A 7313-nucleotide genomic window follows, 5' to 3' on the forward strand; every position below is an offset into this window, starting at 1 on the left:
TTACAGTGTCAGGAGAGTAGTACTGTGGGGAGGAGAGTTATAGTGTCAGGAGAGTAGTTCTGTGGGGAGGAGAGTTAGTGTCAGGAGAGTAGTACTGTGGGGAGTGTTACAGTGTCAGGAGAGTAGTACTGTGGGGAGGAGAGTCACAGTGTCAGGAGAGCAGTACTGTGGGGGAGGAGAGTTACAGTGACAGGAGAGTAGTGCTGTGGGGAGGAGAGTCACAGTGTCGGGAGAGCAGTACTGTGGGGGAGGAGAGTTACAGTGTCAGGAGAGTAGTACTGTTGGGAGGAGAGTTACAGTGTCAGGAGAGTAGTACTGTGGGAAGGAGAGTCACAGTGTCAGGAGAGCAGTACTGTGGGGGAGGAGAGTTACAGTGTTAGGAGAGTAGTACTGTTGGGAGGAGAGTTAGTGTCAGGAGTGTAGTACTGTGGGGAGGAGAGTCATAGTGTCAGGAGAGCAGTACTGTGGGGGAGGAGAGTTAGTGTCAGGAGAGTAGTACTGTGGGGAGGAGAGTCACAGTGTCGGGAGAGCAGTACTGTGGGGGAGGAGAGTTGGTGTCAGGAGAGCAGTACTGTGGGGGAGGAGAGTTAAAGTATCAGGAGAGCAGTACTGTGGGGAGGAGAGTTATAGTGTCAGGAGAGCAGTACCGTGGGGGGAGAGTTACAGTGTCAGGAGAGTAGTACTGTGGGGAGGAGAGTTACAGTGTCAGGAGGGTAGTACTGTGGGGAGGAGAGTCACAGTGTCAGGAGAGCAGTACTGTGGGGGAGGAGAGTTAGTGTCAGGAGAGTAGTACTGTGGGGAGGAGAGTCACAGTGTCGGGAGAGCAGTACTGTGGGGGAGTAGAGTTACAGTGTCGGGAGAGTAGTACTGTGGGGAGGAGAGTTATAGTGTCAGGAGAGCAGTACTGTGAGGGGAGAGATACAGTGTCAGGAGAGTAGTACTGTGGGGAGGAGAGTTACAGTGTCAGGAGAGTAGTACTGTGGGGAGAAGAGTTACAGTGTCAGGAGAGTAGTACTGTGGGGAGGAGAGCAGTGTCAGGAGAGTAGTACTGTGGGGAGGAGAGTTATAGTGTCAGGAGAGCAGTACTGTGGGGAGGAGAGTTAGTGTCAGGAGAGTAGTACTGTGGGGAGGAGAGTTACAGTGTCAGGAGAGTAGTACTGTGGGGAGGAGAGTAACAGTATCAGGAGAGTAGTACTGTGGGGAGGAGAGCAGTGTGAGGAGAGTAGTACTGTGGGGAGGAGAGCTACAGTGTCAGGAGAGTAGTACTGTGGGGGGAGAGTTATAGTGTCAGAGGAGTAGTAATGTGGGGAGGAGAGTTACAGTGTCAGGAGAGTAGTACTGTGGGGATGAGAGTTACAGTGTCAGGAGAGTAGTACTGTGGGGAGGAGAGTTACAGTGTCAGGAGAGTAGTACTGTGGGGAGGATATTTACAGTGTCAGGAGAGTAGTATTGCGGGAAGGAGAGTTACAGTGTCAGGAGAGTAGTACTGTGGGAGGGAGAGTTATAGTGTCAGGAGAGTAGTACTGTGGGTGGGAGAGTTACAGTGTCAGGAGAGTAGTACTGTTGGGAGGAGAGTTACAGTGTCAGGAGAGTAGTACTGTGGGGAGGAGAGTTATAGTGTCAGGAGAGTAGTTCTGTGGGGAGGAGAGTTACAGGGTCAGGAGAGTAGTACTGTGGGGAGGAGAGTTACAGTGTCAGGAGAGTAGTACTGTGGGGAGGAGAGTCACAGTGTCGGGAGAGAAGTACTGTGGGGGAGGAGAGTTACAGTGTCAGGAGAGTAGTACTGTGGGGAGGAAAGTCACATTGTCAGGAGAGTAGTACTGTTGGGAGGAAAGTTACAATGTCAGGAGAGTAGTACTGTGGGGAGGAGAGTTACAGTGTCAGGAGAGCAGTACTGTAGGGATGAGAGTTACAGTGTCAGGAGAGTAGTACTGTAGGGATGAGAGTTACAGTGTCAGAAGAGTAGTACTGTGGGGAGGAGAGTCACAGTGTCAGGAGAGCAGTACTGTGGGGGAGGAGAGTTAGTGTCAGGAGAGTAGTACTGTGGGGAGGAGAGTCACAGTGTTGGGAGAGCAGTACTGTAAGGGAGGAGAGTTAGTGTCAGGAGAGCAGTACTGTGGGAGGGAGAGTTATAGTGTCAGGAGAGTAGTACTGTTGGGAGGAGAGTTACAGTGTCAGGAGAGCAGTACTGTGGGGAGGAGAGTTATAGTGTCAGGAGACCAGTACTGTGGAGGGAGGGTTACAGTGTCAGGAGAGTAGTACTGTGGGGAGGAGAGTTACAGTGTCAGGAGAGTAGTACTGTGGGGAGGAGAGTCACAGTGTCAGGAGAGCAGTACTGTGGGGGAGGAGAGTTACACTGTCAGGAGAGTAGTACTGTGGGGAGAAGAGTCACAGTGTCGGGAGAGTAGTACTGTGGGTCGGAGAGTTACAGTGTCAGGAGAGCAGTACTGTGGGGGAGGAGAGTTACAGTGTCAGGAGAGTAGTACTGTTGGGAGGAGAGTTAAAGTGTCAGGAAAGTAGTACTGTGGGGAGGAGAGTTATAGTGTCAGGAGAGCAGTACTGTTGGGAGGAGAGTTATAGTGTCAGGAGAGCAGTACTGTGGGGAGGAGAGTTACAGTGTTAGGAGAATGTTATTGTGGGGGGGGGGGGGGTTACAGTGTCAGGAGAGTAGTACTGTGGGGGGGGGAGTTACAGTGTCAGGAGAGTAGTACTGGGGGGGGGCGAGAGTTACAGTGTCAGGAGAGTAGTACTGTGGGTGGGAGAGTTATACTTTCAGGTGAGGAGTACTGTGGGGAGAAGAGTTACAGTATCAGGAGAGTAGTACTGTGGGTGGGAGAGTCACAGTGTCAGGAGAGTAGTACTGTGGGTGGGAGAGTTACAGTATCAGGAGAGTAGTACTGTGGGTGGGAGAGTTATAGTGTCAGGAGACTAGTACTGTGGGGAGGAGAGTTACAGAGTCAGGAGAGTAGTACTGTGGGAAGGAGATTTACAGTGTCAGGAGAGTAGTACTGTGGGGAGGAGAGTCACAGTGTCAGGAGAGTAGTAATGTGGGGGGGATAGTTCAGGCATCAGGAGAATGTTACTATGGGGGGTATTTACAGTGTCAGGAGAGTAGTACTGTGGGGAGGAGAGTCACAGTGTCAGGAGAGTAGTACTGTGGGGAGGAGAGTCAGTGTCAGGAGAGTAGTAATGTGGGGAGGAGAGTTACAGTGTCAGGAGAGTAGTACTGTGGGGAGGAAAGTTAGTGTCAGGAGAGCAGTACTGTGGGGGGAGAGTTAGTGTCAGGAGAGTAGTACTTTGGGGGGAGAGTTACAGTGTCAGGAGAGTAGTACTGTGGGGAGGAGAGTGTTATAGTGTCAGGAGAGTAGTACTGTTGGGAGGAGAGTTACAGTGTCAGGAGAGTAGTACTGTGGGGGAGGAGAGTTAGTGTCAGGAGAGTAGTACTGTGGGGAGGAGAGTTACAGTGTCAGGAGAGCAGTACTGTGGGGAGGAGAGTTACAGTGTCAGGAGAGTAGTACTGTGGGGAGGAGAGTTACAGTGTCAGGAGAGTAGTACTGTGGGGAGGAGAGTTACTGTGTCAGGAGAGTAGTACTGTGGGGAGGAGAGTTACTGTGACAGGAGAGTAGTACTGTGGGGAGGAGAGTTAGTGTCAGGAGAGTAGTACTGTGGGGAGGAGAGTTAGTGTCGGGAGAGTAGTACTGTGGGGAGGAGAGTTAGTGTCAGGAGAGTAGTACTGTGGGGAGGAGAGTTACAGTGTCAGGAGAGCAGTACTGTGGGGAGGAGAGTTAGTGTCAGGAGAGTAGTACTGTGGGGAGGAGAGTCACAGTGTCAGGAGAGTAGTACTGTGGGGAGGAGAGTCACAGTGTCAGGAGAGTAGTACTGTGGGGAGGAGAGTTACAGTGTCAGGAGAGTAGTATTATGGGGAGGAGAGTTAGTGTCAGGAGAGTAGTACTGTGGGGAGGAGAGTCACAGTGTCAGGAGAGTAGTACTGTGGGGAGGAGAGTTACAGTGTCAGGAGAGTAGTATTATGGGGAGGAGAGTTAGTGTCAGGAGAGTAGTACTGTGGGAGGAGAGTTACAGTGTCAGGAGAGTAGTACTGTGGGGAGGAGAGTTACATTGTCAGGAGAGTAGTACTGTGGGGAGGAGAGTTATAGTGTCAGGAGAGTAGTACTGTGGAGAGGAAAGTTACACTGTCAGGAGAGTAGTACTGTGGGGAGGAGAGTTACAGTGTCAGGAGAGTAGTACTGTGGATAGGAGAGTTATAGTGTCAGGAGAGTAGTCCTGTGGGGGAGGAGAGTCACAGTGTCAGGAGAGTAGTACTGTGGGGAGGAGAGTCACAGTGTCAGGAGAGTAGTACTGTGGGGAGGAGAGTTACAGTGTCAGGAGAGTAGTACTGTGGGGAGGAGAGTTATAGTGTCAGGAGAGTAGTACTGTGGGGAGGAGAGTTATAGTGTCAGGAGAGTAGTACTGTGGGGAGGAGAGTTATAGTGTCAGGAGAGTAGTACTGTGGGGAGGAGAGTTATAGTGTCAGGAGAGTAGTACTGTGGGGAGGAGAGTTATAGTGTCAGGAGAGTAGTACTGTGGGGGAGGAGAGTTAGTGTCAGGAGAGTAGTACTGTGGGGAGGAGAGTTATAGTGTCAGGAGAGTAGTACTGTGGGGAGGAGAGTTATAGTGTCAGGAGAGTAGTACTGTGGGGAGGAGAGTTACAGTGTCAGGAGAGTAGTACTGTGGGGAGGAAAGTTAGTGTCAGGAGAGCAGTACTGTGGGGGAGGAGAGTTAGTGTCAGGAGAGTAGTACTGTGGGGAGGAGAGTTATAGTGTCAGGAGAGTAGTACTGTGGGGAGGAGAGCAGTGTCAGGAGAGTAGTACTGTGGGGAGGAGAGTTATAGTGTCAGGAGAGTAGTACTGTGGGGGAGGAGAGTTACAGTGTCAGGAGAGTAGTACTGTGGGGAGGAGAGTTATAGTGTCAGGAGAGTAGTACTGTGGGGAGGAGAGTTACAGTGTCAGGAGAGTAGTACTGTGGGGAGGAGAGTTACAGTGTCAGGAGAGTAGTACTGTGGGGAGGAGAGTTACTGTGTCAGGAGAGTAGTACTGTGGGGAGGAGAGTTATAGTGTCAGGAGAGTAGTACTGTGGGGAGGAGAGTTACAGTGTCAGGAGAGTAGTACTGTGGGGAGGAGAGTTACTGTGTCAGGAGAGTAGTACTGTGGGGAGGAGAGTTACTGTGACAGGAGAGTAGTACTGTGGGGAGGAGAGTTAGTGTCAGGAGAGTAGTACTGTGGGGAGGAGAGTTAGTGTCAGGAGAGTAGTACTGTGGGGAGGAGAGTTAGTGTCAGGAGAGTAGTACTGTGGGGAGGAGAGTTACAGTGTCAGGAGAGCAGTACTGTGGGGAGGAGAGTTATAGTGTCAGGAGAGTAGTACTGTGGGGAGGAGAGTTACAGTGTCAGGAGAGTAGTACTGTGGGGAGGAGAGTTACAGTGTCAGGAGAGTAGTACTGTGGGGAGGAGAGTTACTGTGTCAGGAGAGTAGTACTGTGGGGAGGAGAGTTATAGTGTCAGGAGAGTAGTACTGTGGGGAGGAGAGTTACAGTGTCAGGAGAGTAGTACTGTGGGGAGGAGAGTTACTGTGTCAGGAGAGTAGTACTGTGGGGAGGAGAGTTACTGTGTCAGGAGAGTAGTACTGTGGGGAGGAGAGTTACAGTGTCAGGAGAGCAGTACTGTGGGGAGGAGAGTTACAGTGTCAGGAGAGTAGTACTGTGGGGAGGAGAGTTACAGTGTCAGGAGAGTAGTACTGTGGGGAGGAGAGTTACTGTGTCAGGAGAGTAGTACTGTGGGGAGGAGAGTTACAGTGTCAGGAGAGTAGTACTGTGGGGAGGAGAGTTACTGTGTCAGGAGAGTAGTACTGTGGGGAGGAGAGTTACTGTGACAGGAGAGTAGTACTATGGGGAGGAGAGTTAGTGTCAGGAGAGTAGTACTGTGGGGAGGAGAGTTAGTGTCAGGAGAGTAGTACTGTGGGGAGGAGAGTTAGTGTCAGGAGAGTAGTACTGTGGGGAGGAGAGTTACAGTGTCAGGAGAGCAGTACTGTGGGGAGGAGAGTTAGTGTCAGGAGAGTAGTACTGTGGGGAGGAGAGTTACAGTGTCAGGAGAGTAGTATTGTGGGGAGGAGAGTTAGTGTCAGGAGAGTAGTACTGTGGGGAGGAGAGTTAGTGTCAGGAGAGTAGTACTGTGGGGAGGAGAGTTACAGTGTCAGGAGAGCAGTACTGTGGGGAGGAGAGTTAGTGTCAGGAGAGTAGTACTGTGGGGAGGAGAGTTACAGTGTCAGGAGAGCAGTACTGTGGGGAGGAGAGTTAGTGTCAGGAGAGTAGTACTGTGGGGAGGAGAGTTACAGTGTCAGGAGAGCAGTACTGTGGGGAGGAGAGTTAGTGTCAGGAGAGTAGTACTGTGGGGAGGAGGAGAGTTAGTGTCAGGAGAGTAGTACTGTGGGGAGGAGAGTTACAGTGTCAGGAGAGTAGTACTGTGGGGAGGAGAGTTAGTGTCAGGAGAGTAGTACTGTGGGGAGGAGAGTTAGTGTCAGGAGAGTAGTACTGTGGGGAGGAGAGTTACAGTGTCAGGAGAGCAGTACTGTGGGGAGGAGAGTTACAGTATCAGGAGAGTAGTACTGTGGGGAGGAGAGTTACAGTGTCAGGAGAGTAGTACTGTGGGGAGGAGAGTTAGTGTCAGGAGAGTAGTACTGTGGGGAGGAGAGTTACTGTGACAGGAGAGTAGTACTGTTGGGAGGAGAGTTAGTGTCAGGAGAGTAGTACTGTGGGGAGGAGAGTTATAGTGTCAGGAGAGTAGTACTGTGGGGAGGAGAGTTAGTGTCAGGAGAGTAGTACTGTGGGGAGGAGAGTTACTGTGACAGGAGAGTAGTACTGTGGGGAGGAGAGATACAGTGTCAGGAGAGTAGTACTGTGGGGAGGAGAGTTACAGTGTCAGGAGAGTAGTACTGTGGGGAGGAGAGTTAGTGTCAGGAGAGCAGTACTGTGGGGAGGAGAGTTACTGTGACAGGAGAGTAGTACTGTGGGGAGGAGAGTTAGTGTCAGGAGAGTAGTACTGTGGGGAGGAGAGTTACTGTGACAGGAGAGTAGTACTGTGGGGAGGAGAGTCACAGTGTCAGGAGAGTAGTACTGTGGGGAGGAGAGTTACTGTGACAGGAGAGTAGTACTGTGGGGAGGAGAGTCACAGTGTCAGGAGAGTAGTACTGTGGGGAGGAGAGTTACTGTGACAGGAGAGTAGTACTGTGGGAGGAGAGTCACAGTGTCAGGAGAGTAGTACTGT

Source organism: Pseudophryne corroboree, chromosome 6, assembly GCF_028390025.1.
Source record: "Pseudophryne corroboree isolate aPseCor3 chromosome 6, aPseCor3.hap2, whole genome shotgun sequence".
Classification (NCBI taxonomy): domain Eukaryota; kingdom Metazoa; phylum Chordata; class Amphibia; order Anura; family Myobatrachidae; genus Pseudophryne; species Pseudophryne corroboree.